This window comes from Pelmatolapia mariae, linkage group LG1 (assembly GCF_036321145.2).
Source record: "Pelmatolapia mariae isolate MD_Pm_ZW linkage group LG1, Pm_UMD_F_2, whole genome shotgun sequence".
NCBI lineage: Eukaryota > Metazoa > Chordata > Actinopteri > Cichliformes > Cichlidae > Pelmatolapia > Pelmatolapia mariae.
The window spans coordinates 4,380,316-4,403,440 of NC_086227.1; the positions used below are offsets into that span (position 1 = coordinate 4,380,316).

The window sequence follows — 23,125 nt, forward strand, 5'->3', positions numbered from 1 at the left end:
ACTCTTACTTTGAGACCTACTCTGCTCTGACAGACACCACCAAGTGTGTCTCAGAGCAAAACAGCTTTTTTTCCAGGAAGTCTGTTTCTTCATTTGTGACATATTGCTGCTGCCAGAGACAAAACCCTCGCCATCATGACCCCTGGGTTTCATCTCGGAGGTTTAAGGCCAGTGTTCTTATGTGGATTTTGGGCTGGGTTAAAATAGTGTTCCTAGTTATTTAAGTCTGAATGCATTGGCACGGGGCTATCGCTTTGCATAGCCCCGCTGGTGGATGGACGCAATATCCCAAAGCAGTGCCAGTGCACACCATTTCTGCATAGGGTGTGGCACAGGTGCAATTTCAGGTCATCTCCCAAGTCTGTATCTTGAAAGAGACACTGACCGATTAGGGTCTGTCAGTGTCTCTTTCACGTCTCATCAGTCAATGCCTCTTTCACGTGGCATGTTAGTCATGTCTCACACACTAGAAACACAGACAAACAAATTACATTTGGACCAGTGTCTATAACCTGTACACTGACTTCCTGGTCATAGGTACGAGCCCAGCTAAAGATGAAATTCAATACGTTCTGGACCAAAGTTACACACGTTGGGGAGGTTATCACGGGAGAATTTGCTCCAGGCCCAGGACCATCAGCAGCCCCTGTACAAAAGTAAGACTAGACAAATTGCTAGTATTAGTCCCTTCTTCTAGTTCAAAGTTACTCGCCAAGTTGCTTTGTGGTCATATGGTGAGTAGGGGATTTTGACTATGAAGTGTTGCAGTTGGACAGGGGAGGACCCACACAGGTATATCACCTCATCCTGCTCTGAATCTGCTGCTCTTTTCACAGTAGGACGGATTTTCTTTACTTTTGTAGACCGAACACTCAAGCACAAACATAACAAAGAGACATCACTGAAGCTTGCTTTAGACTGCTGTGGGAAATCCTATAATAATGGGAAACTGCTTTTATCCCTACACCACAACATTTCACACTACTGAAGTTGGGAGTTGTGCTATGTGTCGACCGGACATGCAGTTACATTTCTCGGGAGGTGCACGTCAGGTTATGTAGAAGGTTGCAGTGTGGCGTTCAAATGGGGTTCCAGTTATGGTGTAAGTTAATGTGTACACCTGATACACATGTATAATTTACATGTAATGGGATGGCAGGATCTCCTTGAAATTTGACAAACTAGAGGTCTGTTGATAATGAAAACCATTAGAACTTGGCAGTTTTTAAATTATCTTTATTATGATACGACTTGGTATTAATTTGTGATAGAACTGAAAGGATTAGAGCAAATCTAAAACTGGACATGTACTAGTTTGATCCCACAGAGGTGTAGGTGGGTGGACTTTACTAATACCTGCAACTGCTTCATTCTGACCTAAAGAAAAAACTAGGTACAATTTTTGTGCTTAAATATATGAATCCCTAACAAGAAGGGATTAAAGTTTAAAGTTTAGAGAGCAGCAAATTCACAACGGAGCACTTATTAGATTGAGATAACTATTTATGCCACAATAGGCAATTTAGTTTGACAGTCCAAAATGAAAATAAGAACAAAGTGCTACTACTGACATTTAACACCTTAATAGATGAAGGTGTGAAAGAATTTAGTAGTGCTTTGTTTTTCTAAAGGGTGCATGGTAACATGACCCGAGGGCAATGAAATAAATTCACTTGAGAGAACATGTTCAGGTTGACAAGTAATAAAAAGGTCTTTTAACCTGCTGTTAGGACTGTTTCTATCCTTCAGACAATGCACTAAACCAGCATATGAAAGAAAATGTTGAAAAGCTTTGAATAAACGAATGTTAAAAATGTATATATATTTTTAGAAACACTTAAATAGTTTCACTTGTGCAACAAGTAAATTCTTTGTTGTCCTTGTTTAACCACTGACTGACTCAAAAACTGTTCCCATAAATTAAATGGACTGATTCTTACATAGAGCTTTTCTACTCTGCCAGAGCACTCAAAGCACTTTAGACAACATGCCACATTCACACAAGCACTTTCTTCTATGCTTTAAGTGCTTTCATACACATTCATACTCCAATGGGGATTGAATCCACCAACCTTCCGATCAGTAGATGACCTCCTGAGCTACAGCAACCCCCATACTAAGCCTATGAATTTTTCTTTGTGTCATAATGACTTTTGGCTTACCAGAAATCAGTCACTAAGTAATTCTTTCGTTTTAGCCAAATTAAGGTTGAGAAAAGCATCACCACCCCATTTGTTAAATGAAGACAAGGCGCCACCATGATCAGACTGTGAACTCTGAAGGAAACACACCAGTGCACTATCACCAGAAAACTGCACTCTTGAAAAGACCTGCAGCCGTCTGTGTAAATTATAAAAAGAACACATATTGAGAATCCAATGTTTCAGATGATACATGGATAATTAAGTTAGGTTCATGGCGGCATTAACTGGCAGGTGCCCTAACACAGGCATCTGTAGCCAATAAGCATTTGCTAAGCCTCATCTACTACTTTAAGTTATTAAAAGTGACATATTTACTGTTTGTGCACTATTAGAGCCTTTAGCATTTGTAATGGATTATCTAATACTATGGTTTGTGTGTTGCACTGACCATCCAAGAAGTTTGTTTTGGTGAGTGAAATTCTTATTAGTCCGTTACTAAGCACAACTTACCTGTGCTGCACCCATACAGTTTACACGGATCCATGAAAGCACAACAATCTGCTTTATTTAATGAGAGGCTAAGTATCACTATATTAAAAAAACTATGATGCACTGTGTGTGGATTCTGTGCGATGATAACTCTTCTGAAGGAGCCAGGTCTTTGATCCCATTTCGTTTTCCTTCCTTTGAACTCTTTTGGTTGTACCAACCACAGCCTATCAAAAACATCCAAGAAGACCTATGACTTCATGCAATCCCACTTTGGTGCCTAATGTATCCACTCCCTTGACAAGATGATCGATGTGATTAATACTGACCTCTTGGTGTTTCTAATTATGTGACTATCAGTAAAGCCTACATTAAACTCTGTTGTGAACACAGACACGCACACCAGGAGACCAAACAGCCAGGTAGTCAATCCTGTTATATTGCTTTGACATCTGCTGCATGAGGAGCAAGTGCAGTTAGTGCATTGTAAATTCTTTATAACGGGTCTGTGCAGTCACAAAAAACAGGCAGGCATCCGGATATCCACGTGGAACCTTGCACTAACCTTCTGATGACACCATTTACATCACTGGGACCCGAGCAGACTTGCAGATGTGGAAAGTATAATCCCTACTTAACACTGAATGAAATACAGAGCACATTCCCCAATCAACATTTGGTTGTTTCAGTGCAAAACATGTTATAAAACTTAAATGGATGCAAAAAAATCACAAAAATAACAACAACTAGGACAGATCCACACATGACACAGTAATGGCAGACCAGTTTCCTTTTATAGCAAAGCAGCTGACAGATTCTTGGTTTTAGCTGCTAGCAGCAACAACTCAGCATCCTCTGGGACGTATTCTGGCATCCTGCCACAATTTACAGAGCAAACAACAGACAGCATACAGCAAACAATAGGCAGAAGATAAATGTGTGAGCGCATAACAGGCAGTCCTCAAAGTGAAGCATTTCTCCCCAGGCCAAGAACAAATCGCAGGTGCAGTTATTCCAGTCAGTGTGAAGATCAGCCTCTGTTCCCACAGCCATCGTCAGCATGTTTGTGTAAAACAGGTCAGAGTGGGAAACCACAATTCATCATCATTTGTGTACAGTTTTAAGGGCTTAATAATCATTACACATTTACTAGAACTCAGTGCCGTATGGTGACTTTTACATAAAGGCAAGCAGAGACAATCCCTCATCTCCCTATGGACAAACTAAAACATCTTCCTCCACCATTTAACCAGATAAACTGCATCAGATTACAACAAAAAGAACGACATCAGAGCCCATTATAACTGTCACAGATCGAAGTGTGAACAGTGCCTTCTATATAACATTTATACACATTTAATGGCTGCATTAGAGAGCAATTTGGGGATCATTATCTTGCCCAAGGATACTTTGGCATGCTGGAGCAGCCAGGGATCACCACCAACCTTCCAATCAGTGGATGACCTGCTCTACCTCCTGAGCTACAGCCACCCTGAGATTTAGTGTCTGGACACTTGTGTGGTTACTGTTATGCAATTGTGCACACACACACGCACGCAAGCATGCACGCACGCACGCACACACATACACACACACACACACACACAGAGGTGCAGCTGTGCACACCTACAAATATCGACTGTCTGGTTTGGTAATCCCCTGCACTCTTAGGTGACAGCAGAGAAAGAAATTATCTGTGAGAGACAGAAAGACAAGAGTGCAACAGAACCATGGTTCAACTACCTCAAGTACTTTGACAGATTACTGCGAAAGGCTAAGAAAATATGACACTGAATATGTTATTTGGGGAGCATTCTTATTATAAGAGATTAAATCCAAATTAGCCCAGAAGGACAAAGTAAGTCAAAAAACATCGATGACAAATAGCAAGGCAAGTTTTACAATAAGAATGAAGCTGTAACCTGGCTATTTTCTAACAGGGAGTAATAGACTGAAGTCTGTGAGATAGTTAAGGCAGTCAGCTGGAGCTGTGTTGCATCAAAAACATGTAAGATCTGAGCGCAACCAGGCTGAACAAGAGAGAAAAATCATGTGAAGGTCAGTGTGAAGAAACACACACATTTGCTCTTGAGTCAAAAGGAGCTGTAGAGTTATTTTTTGCTTTGGGATCCCCAAATGGTTTTCCCAGTCACCCAATTACTTATCAATTTACCCAGTAGCAAGATTTCCAAAATCTAACATTCTTGCAATCAAAACAGATGGGATTAAAATCTGTGGATTTATAAAGGATTTGAGTGATTTCACCCGCTCCTCACATACACTCATATAAACCTAAAGGTTATAAGTGTATAGAACACAAATCTTGCTTAATGTAGCAGAACGTGTAGCAAATATTAGCAAATAGCTAATCTGGTTTTAATTAATTATTACTCTTCTGTGGTGGAATCAATTCATTTTTTTTTCAATTCAGCCTCACATTTATCTTTGTTAAGATGCCAGATTAACAAAGGAGCCACATTGGAAGTGAAAGTACAGATGACGAATTTAAAAAAGTATCCAAAAGAGAGCAAGACAACAACAGAGACACGGAGTGCTGTTTCATCCAATCACCTAATGTGAATAGTCACAATTGAAGAAATTCACTTTCAGTTACTGATATAAAGGCTGCGAGCTGCATATTCCTAAAGCAGTCCTAGTACTCCATGCCAAATCCATCAGGTCTGACAGAGGGAGAGAGATGGATTTGTTATACTATTGTTATACTATGAAACTATTTCATGGGTTGTTTGAACATGGGTTTGACTCTTAAGGGCCGTTAGGCTAGACCCCGCATGCTAACCAAGCCGACCTCTGACATGAGTGAGAGACATAAAAATAAGCCATACTGGCTAGGACGTCGCCTAGATTAACGAGGTCCACGTCAGGTGTTGAGGAACCAGGACACACTGACAAACAAGATGGCATAAGTGAGTAAGAGATGAAAATAGGGTGCTGCTGAAATGCTACTACGCAAGTAACCCCAGCGAAAGGGGTTACATGAATAGGATGGATGGAATCTTTGATACCCAGCATTCAGATTGACGGCGAAACAACTAGTAGCTCAGTGTTCTAACATTCGGAAGATGCTAGAGATTGACGAGGTACAACACAAATGCTACAGCAAGGGGGAGCCAGGACGAAAGGTCAGGGGGGAGATATTATCATTACTGATTTAAGAAGGATCATTAAGTGCGAGAGGAACTGACCTGAAAGATCGCGGTGAGCTTGAAACCTGGATCCTCTGTAGCCGGTTACCAAGACTGAGAATCTACTAGATGATGAGAATGCAGAGGACATCTATCCTGTCTTGTCTTCTATCCTGTCTTCCTTCTCTCGCCCCAACCGGTCGCAGCAGATAGCCGCCCCTCCCTGAGCCTGGTTCTGCTGGAGGTTTCTTCCTGTTAAAAGGGAGTTTTTCCTTCCCACTGTCGCCAAAGTGCTTGCTCATTACGGGTCATTTGATTGTTGGGTTTTTCCTCTGTATGTATTATTGTAGGGTCTACCTTACAATTTAAAGCGCCTTGAGGCGACTGTTGTTGTGATTTGGCGCTATATAAATAAAATTGAATTGAATTGAATTGAACTGAATTAAATTGAATTGAACTGAATACCTACTGCGACCATTACCGAGACTAACCAGCTGATCCACACTACGGCAGCAGTGATCACTGAGATGCAGTACCCTCCATGAAGAAGGAGACTAGAGGCCAAATCAGGGTAGCACGGAGGGAGGTTAGCCAACTATTGGAGCTGCAGAGAAGTGCAATGAAGAAAGGGGTACCTAAAAAGTAACGCAAGCTGTCTATATCGGAGGCCTTGGAAACTGCCAAACACAGACTAACAGCCTTGGCCAGGTGCTTGAAGAAGTACACCAGAGAGATAGAAGGCAAGAGAATAAACCAGCTGTTCTCCACAGAACGAACCAAGGTGTACTCGCAGTGGCAGGGGAACAGCACCACCAACGCTGGAGATTTAGCAACACTAGAAGCATATGGAACTGCAATGCTCACTGGCTAGTTGCTCTAAGAGAAGACCACAGCAAACTCCCTGAACAGGGTCAAGTAATCATCACAGTGGCAGACGTCCCAGAAAGGGTCTCCAATATGAAGAGTTGGACAGCACCAGGCCCAACATGGTTCATGCCTACTAGCTGAAGAAGCCGACTGCACTCCATGAGCGCCTGGCAGTGCAAATGAACCAGCTGCTAGTCAACGAGAGACACCCAGAATGGCTAACTGAAGGCCAGACGGTCCTGATCCCCAAGGACCCCCAGAATCCAACTACCAGCCTCAATAACCTGCTTCAATACCACATGGAAACTCCTGTCAGACATCATATCAGTGGCTAAGATCAACGGGCACATGGCTCAATACATGAGGGGTGCACAGAAAGGAATTGGAAAGAATACCAGAAGAGCAAAACACTGCAAGACTAGGCTGACCAACCTGTGAGTGCACAATCCAGAGTGCCTGGATTGACTACAAAAATGCCTATGACTCGATGCCTAGATCCTGGAATGCCTAGAACTGTAGAAGATCAACAGGACCCTTCATCAGGAACTCAATGGGGATGTGGCGGCCAACATCACAGGCCAGCTTCAAGCCCATAGCACCGGTTACCATCAAGTGCAGGATCTACCAAGTAGATGCTCTGTCTCCACTGCTGTTCTGCATAGGTCTGAACCCCCTCAGTGAGAACATTGACAAGACTGACTACGGAACGGAGCAATCGAGGACAGAAACTACAAGTACCTGAGAATCCCACAGGCAAATGGGAACCACAAAGAGGCCACTGGGAAAGCTGCAACCACCAAGTACCTGCAGAGGGTCAGGCAAGTCCTGAGCAGTCAACTGAATGGTAAGAACAAGATCCAATCTATCAACACCTGATGTAAAGTGTTGATAATAACCATTAGTATGTGACTTGGGACTTGTCAGAGTCCTTTGTCCGTAGAGATAAATGCTGTAGGACTGCAACTATTCATCAAGTCATTTGAATAATTAGCTTATACAAACTTTTTGACACAGATTCTTCTCTTCAATACTTCATTCAACGCACGATCTGTAGCACGACCAAGTGTTAAACCATGTAGACATCTACACCCACTTTTGTGACTAAAAGACGACCTGCAATACAGGACGAAGATATGAATAAAAGGTCTGACAACATTTAGGCCACACAGCCCCTATGTTTTTACATAAAAACACTGATAACAGCAGCAGGATGTTATGCAGATGAACTGCATATTTTCAAGCTCCTTGGATTACCATGACCTGGATGACTGAGAACTTTCAAACAAAGGCAGATGAAGTGTTAACTTAGTCTGATACTGTGTTTAAGTTATGCAGCTTGCTGAAGGCTGATGGCAGCTGTCCTATTTTACATGCATACCTGCTGTAAACTAGGCATATTAGACCATATTAGACCATATTTCAAGGCTTTCGTAACATTTTTCAGATTGAAAGTGAAATAACATAAAATACTGTCTCAATTAAATTTCATTAATACTTAAAAACTATAAAAAATAAAAGCTTTTTTCTAGGACTGTCAGCGTTAACGCATTAACGCGGCGTTAAACGCATTAATGTAGCCATCACGATTAATGCAATTAAAATTTTGGATAAACTTTGGATAAACTGCCCAAAATGCGTTGACAGAGACATTTCAGGGATTTTGAGTCAGTCTGCGCTCCACAGACTGGGTAAATTGTTAATCACGTTAGTTGTTAACGCGGTTAAACCGCAATAGCGCAAAGTAACCCCATTACACAGATTGATCTGCGTTAACTTGTTAACTTGTTAGCCCGTTTTAACGAGTTAATGCGTTAACGCTGACAGCACTACTTTTTTCACACACCAATAAAAATATAAATGGGCCATTAAAGCCACTGACCTAAGGATTGTTAGGTTGGACATTGAATTGTTATTAATATTAAATAACATCTACACCATCATAAGTTCTTTTAAAACAACACAAAAATTTGCCTCCTGTAATGTCAGAAGTCCTTCCAAGAAGACTAAATGAAGAACAGTAAAGGTAATTTTTTATGCCTCACTTTAGATTGTATATATATCTTATTTTATTTGACTTTGACTGTACTTGATATTATTTATATGTTTTTGCATTTAAAAAAATATTCCTTTAAAAATGTACATTTCAATATGGCACATGCATAAAATCAAAGGAATTAGTTGTTTTTTTTGACAGATACAGTATGCAGTTAAAATTTCAAAAATTGCAATTTCTAAAATGAAAACCAATTAGCAGTTCAGTCTCAAAGACATGAAAGTTTTTTCTGTTTTGCATATTTATTATTGCTCATGAATAAGACATTAGTAAGTATTTCTTATCTAATTACCTGACTAATCAATGGCATAACTGATAGATTACTCCATCCATTCACTTCCGCTTATCCTTTTTCAGGGCCGCGGGGGGCTGGAGCCTATCCCAGCTGTCTAAACCACACCTGTCTAAACTAAGACTAAACCACTTTTAATTGAGCTTCAAACTCTGTTGTTCTCGTTGAACAGATTCATGCATATTTTACTGAAATCTGCATATTTGTGGTAATCACGAGTTGGTAATCACAATGACATGAATGGCAATGCATGTTTAATTTTCTTTGAATGTGATAGTATATCAAAATACTGCTACCCCTAGCCTGATACTAAAAATTAGTAAAAATAGTAAAAAAAAATTGGGAGGAATTGATTGCCCGGTCTGAACCCAAGTAGTGTTCTGTTATTAGACTTCTATGCTAATCACAGTCTGTCCATAACAAACTTATATTTAAACATAAGCTTATTTATATGTACACATGGTAACAGGACACCCGAGTTGGTAATACCTAAATCAGACGATGGACACTGGAGGTAAAGGTAACCATCAAGCCAAGTCCTATCGGGGTTGATTAGCTTCTGAGACTCAGTAGCAGTTGACAGGTAACGGCAGATCAAGCAGAGTGTAGCTCTGGCAGTAGCGAAACAAAAACTCGGGTGTGGGAGAAGTTTGATGAGGCCATGGAACAAGACTTTCTGGTTGTCCTTCAAGCAATTCTGGCAAACCTTCAGCCAACTCAGGAGGGGAAGGTTGTGCTTTACTCACATGGTGTCTAGTGTCAGGCTGCTGTGTACTTTAACCGAAGATATATCTAGGGGATGGAAGGACTACTCTGAGGATCTCCTCACTCCCTTTCTCAACTCTTCTGTAGAAGAAGCAGACTCTGGAGACAAGGTAAATTGACTCGTCCATCTATTGAGTGAGCTCACTAATGTAGTTAAACACCTCCTTGGTGGCAGGTCCCCTTTCTAAAGTCACTGGATGTTGAAGAGCCATCTTCAGCCTATTGTGTCCATAAGTCCACGTGGCGCTAGGACTCCCTGATCGATATTTAAATCATATCATCAGATCTGTGGCTGTATGTTCTGGACACTTGGGTGAAGAAAGGTGCTGATTAGTTGGGGGTGACTGTAGCTCACCTACTGATCGCAAGGTTGGTGGTTCAATCCCTGGCCCCTCCAGTCTGCATGTCAAGTATCCTTGGGCAAAATATTAACCCCAAGTTGCTCTCCGAAGCATCCATCGACAGCATTCCAAGGGAGAGTGAGGATACTGAGTCCGAATGGACCATGGTCAGCACCTCCAATGCTGACGCTGCTGCACTGGGCTTCGACTGTAAGGTGTTTGGTGCCTGTCGTGTTGGTATCCCCGAACCAGATGGTGCACACTGGAGGTGAAAGGAACCATCAGGCTAAAGAAGGAGTCCTAGAAGCCTTGGTTAGGCTGTGGGACTTCGGAAGCAGCTGATAGGTACCAACAGGCCAAGCAGAATGTGGCTCTGGCAGTGGCTGAAGCAAAAACTCGGTATGGGAGGAGCTCGAAGAGGCCATGGAAAAGACTTTCAGACTGCCTCGAAGAGGCCATGGAAAAGACTTTCAGACTGCCTCGAAGAGATTCTCGTAAACCGTCAGGGGACTTGACCTGCACTGTGACTTTGACTGCAGATATTGTTTAGTGGTGGAAGGAAAACTTTGAGGACCTCCTTAATCCCACTGACACATCTTCCATAGAGGAAGCAGAGTCTGGGCGTGATGGGTGCAACTCATCAATCACTGGGGTTGAGGTCACCGAGGCAGTTAAAAAAATACTCCTTTATGGCGGGGAGGCTGGGGGGGATGAGGTTTGCCCTGAATTACTGAAGGCTTTGGATGTTATAGGGCTGTCTTGGATGACACACCTCTACAATGTTGCGTGAAGATCGACAGTGGGTGGGTGCTGCATATACAGTGATCTGGACGCTGTACTGGTCCATCTTGGTGAAAAGAGAGCTGAGCAAAAAATGGAGCTCTCAATTTAACAGTCGATCCATGTCCACAACCTCACCTATGGTCACGATCTTTGGGTAGTGTCTGAAAGAATGAGATTGTGGATACAGACAGTGGAAATAAGCTTTCTCCGTAGAGTGGCTGGCCTTTCAGCGATATGGTGAGGAGTTCAGTGATCTGGATGGGGCTCCAAGTTGAGCTGCTTCTCCTCCACATCAAAAGGAGCCAGTTGAGGTGTTTCGGGCATCTGACAACAATGCCTCATGGGTGAGGTGTTCCAGGCATGTCCCACCGGGATGAGTCCCCGGGGCAGACCCAGGACACGCTCAAGAGATCATATCTCTTGGCTGGCCTGGTAGCACTTGGTTTTCCCCCGGATAAGGTGGAGGAGGTGGTCGGGGAGAGGGAGGTCTAGGCCTCTCTGCTCAGGCTGCTGCCTAAGCAGAGAAGCCCAGACTGATGCCTAAGCGACCCACGATCCGGCCCCAGATAAGCAGAAGAAGATAGATGGATGGATGTGTGATTGCAGTAATAACTGCAATCACACATCCTTCCTTCCATCCTCCTTCCTTTTTGAGATCTCAGTTGGGGCTATGATGACATCAGGTGTTGCCGCTGCTTTCACACATAGCAGTATTATAGCCAATCCCTGAATTCTTTTCAAGACAGATAGACACTTTCAATTTCACACATAACCACCCATGTCAGACTGCATACATTAGAGCCATCGATTTGACATCACTGTGAATTATGAGCTTGAAACGTACAGGTTTCCATTTAACTGCATCAGATTATTGATGAAAATCTGTACGCGGCAGGTTGTCATTAGCCAGGCATTATCTTCTGGTCATCTATTGGCTTTTAAATAAGCAGATGCTTTCATCAGAAAAATAGAAGGTAATTAAAATCTACCACAGAAAGACGTGAAAAGAAAATAATATGCTTTTTACCTCCCATCTGCAGTGGAATTAAACAATGACACCATTATATATTTAGATCTACCAGTATGTATTTCTGGGCTAAACTTCAGCATGTTTCAACTGTAATGCTAGTACTTTGACAGGAAATGGCATAGTTAGATATATGCTGCACTTTTTGTGCCGCAATCTAAAAAAAAAAAAAAAAAATCTGTCCCTGTCATTCCCTTCACCCTAGGAGGGAAATCATACACACACAGACACACACTGTGTGGACGACCTGTAGATAGAGGAACATTTTCAGTTCGTCTTCCAACATCTGGTGGGTCTTATGAATACAAAATACTACTGCTGTGACTAAGAGCATGTTTGAACCGACAATTCACACAACAGTAAAGAAAATAGGTTCTCTCAGTACCCTCAGAAATATCTCTAATATGCCTCGCTGAGCATCTATTTACCCAGTTTTTGAGATACAATGTGGGAAGCGTCTGTTTCTAAACATCTCCTTTTTCCTGAAACTGCAGAATCGACATTTCTGTGTTTAAAACACAAAAATGTAGAGAACAAATTACCTTTAACAGATAGTCCCATATATTTCTTGATAAAATTTGGTAAAATCACATTAGTACAAAAAAATGTAACTAACATTGCTGTAACACAGTTGCAGCACTAGAATATTTTGTGGGCTGGGCACAGCCCAAAGATCATGAGCCAGGTTCCATATGGGTCAAAGCACAACTCACCTGACATCTGACCCATATTAGGACTTGTAGCTGAGTTGAGTAATTCAGATCTACACTGCCAATCAAATCTAATAACAAGTGACAACATTTGGAAAACATTCCTTTCAATCTGGATTGTTCATTTAACATTTGATTTCTAAACTCTGTATCATTCCACCAAACTTTCAGCTTTAGTTTAGGAAGTTTAAGTACTGAATTACCTGTTTTGCAATACAGCAAGTTTTACAAATAGACCTCCATTTTCAGAGCCTCAACATTAAATGGACAAACTAGCATAATTTAAATTGTAAAGAATATTGTTAATACTTGGATAAAAAATCTTTTGCAGCCAATGACTACGTGAAGTCTGGAATTCATTACATTATAAATGCTACATTTTCTCCCATTAAATACTCTCAGGCTTTTACTGCCCGTACATTCAGTTTCTTCTTGTGTGTGGGTCTTTGTGGCCCCCAACTGCACATTTTTTCTGAATGTGAGCAGAAAACATAGCCCTGCACACTTTACATCCTATTACTTCTGTCAGCAGTCACATGATCAATAAACACAAGTTAGCCAGCTCCACTAGCAACCACAAACAAATGTCCAAACAAATGGCTATAAATATTGTCCTCACTCTACCACAAGTTTATTTGAGATCGGAGACCTTGCTTGGTCAATAAGGGAATATAAATTACTAATAGCTATGAAAAGACAACACTGTCACTGTCCATAAGATGTTAAGAATGTCTAAGATATAGGGTACCTAATGAACTATTGCATGCTTATATGTGGTACAGATGGATCCAACCATCTCTCCATCCAAATCAGGTTTGCAGGAGCCTATCCCAGCTGCCACTGGGCAAAAGGCAGAGATTAATAATAACTAATTATTACATTTGTTTTTATATCACAAAGGTTGCTGAGTGAAAATCAACTGCCTCAATCATACTAGTCCACTGTTATGCACACACGCGCATGTAGATTAGCCAGCTTTGGGTCATGGCAAAGATGGAGAGCTGAATAAACCTGTTTTTGTTTATTGGCTAAAGTTTTAATAATGGCTTGGTTGCAACAAAATCTTCCACAAATATACTGCAAACATTCCTACTGTCCCTTCAACATGACCATCTACCAACAAATGAGAACAGACAAAGATTTTTAATCAATTCTTGCAATACAAGCATAAGAAGTTAAATCTGTTGGTGCTGCTGGTGAATATGAGAAGATTAAAGTTAATTAATTAAAGCCTGGACCAGCTGGAAAAGACAAACAGGATTAGCGTTTATGTGGTGGTGATATTCTTTTATGATAAACAATCACATCATCAGGTGCAGGGAGTCATCCTCTAAAATGAAAATGTGGGAGTCTCTCAGGTCTATGTCAAAGCTGTTTTAGATAGAGTAAGTACCTCAAAAGATGTAAGAGATCATAATGCATCCGTGAATCTGGCAGTGGTGAGCCGTTGGGAGGAATCTAAAAATAGGAATAAATTAAAACGTACTAAAGTAAAGCAATCTCTCTTTCCTTTAATCTCAGACAGGCACTGTCATAAAGCTCCTCGCCCATTTGAATTCATCCTTTACATTATAGCTATTTTGTGGCTACAATTGTCTATTGTCACTGAAAGCTCAGCTTATTTTGTGCTCATTGAAGACTGTAGCTCTCTCTGTTATACGGGTGTGTCTGTCTCCAATTAACAATGAGTGAACCTGGGCAAGCTGAGAGGCCAGCAGCTTGTTCAAAGTTATGATCTGTGCTTCATACACATCAAGTAATTAGCAAGTACAAAAACTTCAGTGATTTAGCATCATAACAGATAAGTTTCATCTTGCTTCTCTACACATGTTAATAACTCCTTTAGTACATTAACAAGGAATTCTCTGAAAGGGAATGGCATTCTGACCACGTCCGTAAAATAAGAAAGTTGACCAAGTTCAGGCTCAGTGGTACGTTTAAGTTAGCATGTAAAAGAATGTCTGAATGCAGCACTTTTAACCAGCCGTTTTACCAACACGCCACTTTCAAATTTCATTCATATTTTGAACCCCTCCGAAGAAACTGACAGAACCATATCACACTTTCCTCAAGCCTTTTAATTTAGCTCATTTTTTTGTTAATATATGTTAATATAAACTTGCATACTAGACTTCTGAGCATATAAGCAGCTTTTTTTTAGAGACATGTGGTCCTCACAGGAAAGCCACTGCAAACATGATTTATTAACATGATGCTGAACATTGAATGAAATATAAAGTTTTTAAAATGACTCTCATCTCATGCAGCAGTTATTATCCATTTGCCACAGATGAAGAACATTTTTCTGCAGAATAATCATAATCACGATTTTCCACTAAGTTTTATGTCTAGTGAGGCATTTTATTTTTATATACACTCTAAGGGGAATCGTGACAAGGATGGTAGGACGTCAACCACAGTGAAAAATCAGAAGAAGAAAAGACATGCGCTTAAAGTCAGGAATAAAATCCAAACCATAATCATCACAACACAGGCAGTTCCACGCAAAACTCTGAGAGCAATGGAAAGAAGGAAGGTGAGAGTTAGTGAGTGAGCGAGCAGCCATCAGGAAGACTGACAAGTACCTGCTGGTTAACCAATCAAACACAGTGTCAGCTGACAAGCTACAAAAGACCACAGTTGTTATACATGTGAAAATCACAGCTGACAGATATATCAGGAAGAAGGAACACAAGAAAAACTGACAAGTACCAAGGGTTGAAGGAACACCTGAATCAGATGGATGGTTAAGGTCCAAGTGCTCCCACTGGTAACAGGAGCTGTTACCATCCCACCTCACCCCAGCAGATTCCATGCGCAACATCCCAGGTCTCTTTTAGGAGGAATGCACAGATATAGCTAAGAATCTGCACAGAGCCCTAAGGCAAAAGTCTGAGGAAGGCAAACAAACCACCACCCAGGGTGGAGCGAGGCCTTTCTTTTTTATACACGGATGGATTTGAAGGTTTTATCATTGAAGCTTTAATGACCATCTTTAAAGCTTCAGTGTGAGGGAGCATAAATTATTGATCTAGCAGGCAGTACATTTCTTTCTCTCTCACTCGCTGCATGTTTCACCTTGTTCTGTTGCAGCTCGTTCAGTTCAGTGAATTTAAACTGTAAATGAAATATCACAATAACTACATGAGAGCAAAAGAATAAATTGGTGTTCATTACAAAGCAAAATTGAACTTCCATAATATAGCAAAGCACCAAGGACAACAAAGAGCTTGAATGGGCCATTAATAAATTAATGGCTAAAATAATAGTTCTGTGCACATCTGGTGAGCAGGTGCTAGTTTGTAGCAAGACAGTCTTTGTTGTTCAACATAATCTGCTTGTCAGCCATTTATCAACATGCTGGCAATATGTATCCGATATATTCTGGAAACTTCTGGAAGTCCTTTCTTAGTCTACAAAGGTAAATTGAATATTGCAACTCAAAAAGTGGATAAACAAAAATTTCATTGGGTGTATGCTACACTACACCCTTTTCTCAGTACTTTGATCTAAATTGGGCTCCTGAGATCCAAACAAAAAGGGTGTGGCATACGTGTGTGTGTTGTGTAATTTCAGCACCAGCTTTTAAGTAGCTGCTGAATGTGCGTTTTAGGCAGCAGAGGCACGTGCACACGCAGGTTGAGGTGGATCTCTCTCTGTATTCTGTCTGTCTGGATCACATCATCCACAAAAATAACAGGCTTGCACACAAAGCCAAAATAGCTGTCTGTTACAATGCCAGGGCAATGCCTGGAATCAATTTATACCTAGTTGTTCATGCAAGCTTCTCATTGCATGTCATTAAGGACATGGACTGGGTGGAGGTGCTTTAAGTCAGGTTGATCCAGCTTCTGTTGCAGACTACAAAGTCCAGACAAGAAAGGAGCCAATCTAAACCATTTCACGTCAAATTAAGAAATTGATGGAAGCGTCAAGGGTAAAAAAAAAAGACAAAAAGGATCAAAAGCTTTTGTCTTTGTCACTTCATTTATGAATACGACATTCTTCTTAAAAATATACCAGAGGAGAAAGCAAAGAGAAGTACAGCTGACAGGCCTGACTGGAAGGGAGAGAAATTTTCCTCTTTCAGTTGAGGCTAAAAAGCTGATGGTTTCCTCAAGTAAACTGTGGCCTTTGGCTGCCGGCCCAGTCATGCACGGCAGTAGCGCTTTGCCAGTTCTTCCCACTGACTATACGTCGTTGACTGTGTGTGTGGAAAGTAAATGTTTTTTTTCCTCTGCCAACAGTTGTGTTCCTCACTTTGGAAATGGAATGCTTACAGTAGACATAATACAAGAAAAGCCAGAGATTTCAGACATATTTGTATGTGTGTGTGTGTGTATGTGTGTGTGTGTGCGTGTGTGTGTGTGTGTGTATGTAAAGTTTTCTTACTCACTTGCTCTGAGAAATGAGATTTTGAGATCTTAAGACTAGTTCAAGTACAACTCTGTGAACATTTTTAAAGGGCATTTCTACAAGTATCGTCACGAACAAGGTGAAAACATGCTGTATTGCTTTTAGATTCTATTCTACATTATATATATTATAAGTGAAATACATGAATAAATCAAATGAACATAAAGTTATACCACCAAGCTTGCAATTTCCTCTGAACACAAACAAGAGTTTAGTCAGAAATAGCCATGGACTAAGAGAGAAAAGCAAACTTTTTCAAAGATTGTTTTTCTCAGAAAAGCAGAAGAGAATGAAAGTAGGAAAGAATATTTTTGGTGGGTGAACTGTGAGCTGACAAAGCCAAATTTGAAATTTGAGTATGTCCACTGTAGCATTGTGCTGTATACAGGTAATACTGAGAAACTAAAGAATGAAGCAGTGTCTTGTCCACACATAACAACTTAGCAAAGAACCAATTTTAAATTGTATTTTTAAGCACTTTGTCACTAGCAGCCTGTCACAAAAACATAATTTGTTTACATTTCTTCAGTTGAACCTATGAAAAAAAATGCCAAAAGTAACGCAGTTTGACAGCTATTAAAATTTTACTGCTGCACCAAGAAGGTGATTCCCAAAGAGCTACTACCTACAAACTTGGCACGTGTTGGCATGGATCTACAGCAAATGAACAGCATCCAAAATTCATCTTCTTAAGAAACACGGCAGGAAAAAAGACGCAGCAAAGACCTGACACAACACCTGACTGAAACAGAAATGGTGCCAGCGGAAAGGGCAAAAAGTTTGATGTAGTGATAAATCCAGTCTTAAGATTTTTGGTTCAAATCTTTGTCAGTATGTATAGAGGAGGTCAGGAAAGAGGTACAATGAGTGTCTACAGCAATCTGTAAAAAATGGTCAGTTATTGCTGGTGTTACATTTTACCCAATGTGGGGGGTCTTGTCAAAATCGATGGCAGAAAAATTACTCTCAGGTTTCAGTCCACCATGTATCTGATTGGCAGTGGCTATGTGACACTGAAAAAGAACCACAAAAAAATACAGGGTGTATGAAAAAGAACGATTTGATTTCAATGTGCTATTCACTGCCATTCACTGGTAATGATCGAAACATGTATTGTTAGAGGGGGATTTGCAAGTTTCAAGTGGTTGGCAGCAGGTAGCATAACAACAGCACTGACTGGAGACATGGAACAAATTGTGTCCAGAGGGGAACACACTGAGCACTTGTAAACATTTCAAGTTTTGTATTTTAAAATTTATCACAGGTTTCACATGTACATTACTTTAAGAAAACAGATGATTCTTTTTGATTCACCCTATAGATGTTTTCACCTGTGGTTTGGGGTAAATACCACCCTTTGAAAACATTAGCCAACCTTTAGAAAACTTTTCTTTTTTTAACCTATGACAGTGTACAAACAATCAGTTATCAGACCATGCTCCTAAGTTCAACACATCACACACTGTGTCCCCTTGACTAGAAGCAGTAGCATTTCTTGAACAAAGAACAACTGCATCAGTTCTTTGAGGCTTAAATTACATTTTTATGTAAGTGACAAACACCTCTAGTTTAACACAGTAATTACAACAAAAGTAAAGAAGCTGGTCAGATAGTACAAAACCACAGAGTGTCTGTTAGAAGTGAGTTGGTGGTGGGAATAAACAAAACAGTGGATTAAACCAAATTACTTCTTCCTCATTCCCAACAGAAAGTCACTGCAATGAAATATTAGTCTTTGATAGACCACGCCGCAGCAGCAGATCCCAGACCAGTCCCTGAGGATCAGACACATCAGAGCAGCTGCCGATTCAGAAGTGATGCAAGTCTATAATAAGAAGAAGCTCTCTGACAGCTTCTTACTGACACACACACACAAACACCAGATCTTGCAACAGCTTGTACATTTGCAAGTCAGCTATAGATGAAAGGAAATTCCACAGGCTTACACCTTCACTCGTGTAACCCTTGCTCCTAACTCCAGCTGCACAGCCCAGCACTCATCTCTCCCACTCAGCTCATTTATGTTCAAGATTTTCTACACGCCTTCATATTCTCTGCTGATATTCTGACAACCTCCCCAGCCTGAGTCTCTTTTTGCTAGCACTTTAGTCAGTCTCAGTTAGTTGCATAACCATTTTTGTAAGAGCAGGCCACTCAGAACCAAATGATTTTGACAAGAATGCTACACATTGTACACATGAACGTAAACTGTGGATATGTATATGTATTGTGGTCCCATATCAAATTCATTGTTGTCCAGAGAGGATACCATGATGATGACAAGTTGAACAGCACCACGATAAGACAGCAGTGAGCCACAGACAGCTCTGCAGCATCATCACTCCATCAGGCCAAGCACATGTTCCAAATGACTTGCACATTTTGTAGCAGAAACACTTATCAAGATTTAAAGAAGGCAGGACAGACACATGCTCAAGTAATAATTATCTGTATGTCAAAATGCTGACATGAAGACAGTGCAATAGTAGGGTGTCATTAACATGGTATTAAACTGAAATTAGTTTAATCTCATTTTGTTACAGGCTCTAAACAAAAGTGAGCTAACTAGGAACAACTAAAGAACAAAGTTACATATTGATATTTGCATTAGGGTTTGAGATCTGAGCTTACTCTGAAATTATGCACCACCTGGATTAGATGACCCATTTGTCTCAAATTTGTGTTTGTGTATATCCAAAACATCAAACACTTACCCAAGTCATTTAACTTCTTAATGCAATACATTCTATGTTAAACAAAAACCCAATTTAATACTCAGAACTGTTTGGCTATACTAACTATAGTTATACTACAGCTAGCGCTGGCTGTGGAGTTCCACACATGAAAGGCTTTTGCACGTTTCTCCTGCTAATCCAGCAGCAGAAAATCTTAGTGTTACACATCAGTTTGGTAGATGGTAGTAAATTTTTCCTCTAATTTTTTTTCTCCCTTTTTTTGTTTGTTTTGTTTTCTCAATGATGGCTAGCAAATGTGCATGACCACCACCTGCAGGTGGTAGCGGAATATTGCATCCAACCATTCCATCAATTTGTTTCACATTCTTTTGTCTCACCCATTAATGTGGTCTGACAGAGAATGTTACAAACAGTTGTTGAGTCGGATGCATAGACAGAAACTTTGGGGAGGTGTGTTTGAGAATTTTAAACTTTAAACTACTACTCAGCTACCGCCCGGAGATTATGTAGGATGACGGTCACTAACCTGTTGGAGCAGAGTGGAGAGCAGACTCCACTTGCTTCCTCTGGTGGTGAACAGCAGCGCGGGAGTAAAACGTGCTCAAGGTTTTTGGGGGGTGTTTTGCTCTATTTGTGGCTGAGCTTGTAACATTCTCAGACAGACGTACTGTCACTTGAGCTCAGGTTATATTTTATAGATGCTGCCCACAAATGAAGAGCTGCTCCTGGCAGCATCTGAAGGCGCAGCCGTCACAGAGGACCTCTCTAAGCCTGGCTGCGTTCAGAAAGGTGCTCACCACATCACGGCCAGCATTTGTACTCTCACAGTTTCAGCCTGCGGCTTACAGCTGCATGCAGCTGACGCGGGCTGTTTGGTGGGCAAGTTATCAGGCGTGTGCCGAATGCTGCACGGTCCAATCAGCACCAAGTGTTCGGGAGTGCTTACCTCTGCCCGCAAGTCGTGGCAGGACGGACGACGTGCGTTCAGCAAACCTGCCCGGACCCGCTGCTGAGTCCACCTGGTGAACTGCGATCTCCTCGGTAACACGCGACAAGCGCACTTAAAACACATTCACACGCATCTTTTCCCTGCACACCTGTGGATCGCCGTGACCAACAAATACATAACCCCTCACCACAACCTCACCATGTACAGCTCGCCCACGCCCAGAGAGAGAGGTTAAAGAATCCGCAGACACCTACCGACCTCATACAATCCGTGTCTCGTCCCAGAGTCCGCAAAGGCGCAGGGCGGAGCAGAGCAGTGATGAAGGGAGCGCTCATGTGTCAGCCGGTGTCCCTGTCCGAGCGCATGCTGCAGCGCCGCCTCTATTTACTCCAGCTGGAAGAACGACACGCCCACTGTGCGTGTGGGTGGGTGACAGAGAGAGAGAGAAAGAAATTTGGAACCATGTTTACATTTTTTGGCTGTTTGGAAGTGCTGTGCACGGATGTTGCCAGGATTTTTAAACTGATGTGGAAAAAAAAGTATTAGGAAAAACAAATAAGTCTATAAATAAATGAAAACATATAAAATAAAACGCACAGGCCACGAACTCGTACATTTATTTGTTGTAAGATGTCAATTTGTTTGAAAGCCTTCTCCGTACTGCCAGAAATCATCATCAGGAGATACTGTTTGTCCGTTTAGGTGGTTTTAAGACCGCAGTAAAAAGTAATAAAATGTTCATAACTGTGCTTCAGGACACCACAGAGAGGACTTGCATGATTAGGTCTATCTGCAAACTTCAGAACACTTCCTCCAAGTTATTGAGAAAATACGTCAAAAATAAGCTGTGTAAAGATCTTTAAATATTAAAAAAATGAGAAAATAAATCAGCTGACTGAAATAACTTCACATACTATCAAAATAAAAGTCATAATACAATAATAATATAATAATATATATTATAAGAACTGAATTCACCCATCCACATTGGTAAAACTGCTGAGGAACAGTCAAAAGAAAACAACAAAGAGCCCAAGGCGATGACCTGACCAAACTTCCCATATCCTAGTCTATCTGCGCATCTGTATGATGCACTGGAACAAGCTGAGGCACAGAGACCCCACCCCGCAACCAACAGGATCAAAAGGATTAACTGGCACAAGATTGAAAGGTGGGTTTATGTTTGTTGCTGACTGGTTTAATATCACCATTCAATTTCATAATAAGATCATTTTTTTCACTTTAGAATTTGCCTTTTAAAAAGTTCTATTGTGGCATTTCACATAATTTAAGGCAAGTTTTATTTATTAAGTGAAAGAAGCTATTGCAAACAGGTCTGGACTTGCTGATCTTTCCATCAGTCCTATTATCATGAACACGACACACAGAACATCAGTGAAGAATTTCTTCAACTCTTTTCTTGGAAATACTCAGAGGTGCAAGGTCACAAGGTTACCTAGTGGGCTGTGTGCTGAAGGTAGAGCAGGTTGGACACTAATCAAAGGGTCATTGGCTTGATGACTGATTCCCTCAAACTGCATGATGATTGCACCTGATGACCTGACTTTCCACTCACATGCATTGGCATTGTGAGTGGAAACTTTCCTGGTGGAGGCCACTGACATCTTTTCTGATGTTGTTGTTGCTGTTTTTTTTCCACTAGTTTTTTTCCGCCATTTTTTTGTTGTTGTTGTTGTCGTTTTTGCATTTTGCATTTTGCTAGGGTCAGTGTCGCAGCTGGTATGAGGTGATGCTCCGTTGTGCAAGGAGGAACAAGATGAGCATACAAAGCGACCTCCAGCAGGCTCCTGGTGTAAATATCTCTGACCAAACAATCAGAAACAGACTTCCCAAGGGTGGTCTGAGGTCCTAACATCTTCTAGTGGGCCCTGTGCTCACTGTTCAGCACCATGGAGCCCAACTGGCATTTGCCACAGAATACCAGAATTGGTAGGTATACCACTGTCATCCCGTGGTTTTCACAGATGAGAACAGGTTCACACTGTGCACATGCGACTCGAGACAATGTTACTGTGGTAGGGTGTGGTTTGTGGCTCAGCTGCAGGGGAGGGATGGAGCAGAGGGTTCAGGGACATGTGGACAATCAAACCTCTATGGGTTAGGCAACAGCACCCTGACTGCCATTAGGTTTTGGGATGAAAACCTTGGACCCATTGTCAGACACTACGCTTGTGCAGTGGGTCCTGGGTTCCTCCTGGTGAACAACAACATCCAGCCTTGTGTGGCAAGAATATGCAGGCAGTTACTGAAGGATGAAGGAATTGATACCACTGATTGGCCCCCACATTTGCCTCACACATGGATCCTAGAATGCCTGGAACTAGATTAACAGGACCCTAAAGAGCCTTCATCTTTAATTTTATGGGGATGTGGTGAAAACACTAGAGTCCACATGTCATCAAGTGTGGGAATTACAAAGGAGATGG

The 23,125-nt window shown here is 41.3% G+C and overlaps 1 protein-coding gene across 2 annotated transcripts in view; it reads right to left on the minus strand.

Moving 5' to 3' along the window:
- The window catches only part of cemip (cell migration inducing hyaluronidase 1), a 143,363-nt gene extending 122,339 nt beyond the window's left edge, over positions 1–21,024 (minus strand). The window contains exon 1 of one of the 2 annotated variants that reach the window (XM_063470434.1): positions 20,937–21,024. The gene's annotated coding sequence lies outside the window, so the exon portion shown is untranslated. Of the gene's footprint in view, positions 1–20,932 lie in introns of both variants that reach the window. The other variant, XM_063470439.1, reaches the window with a different exon arrangement.
- Positions 21,025–23,125: the final 2,101 nt, after the last annotated feature.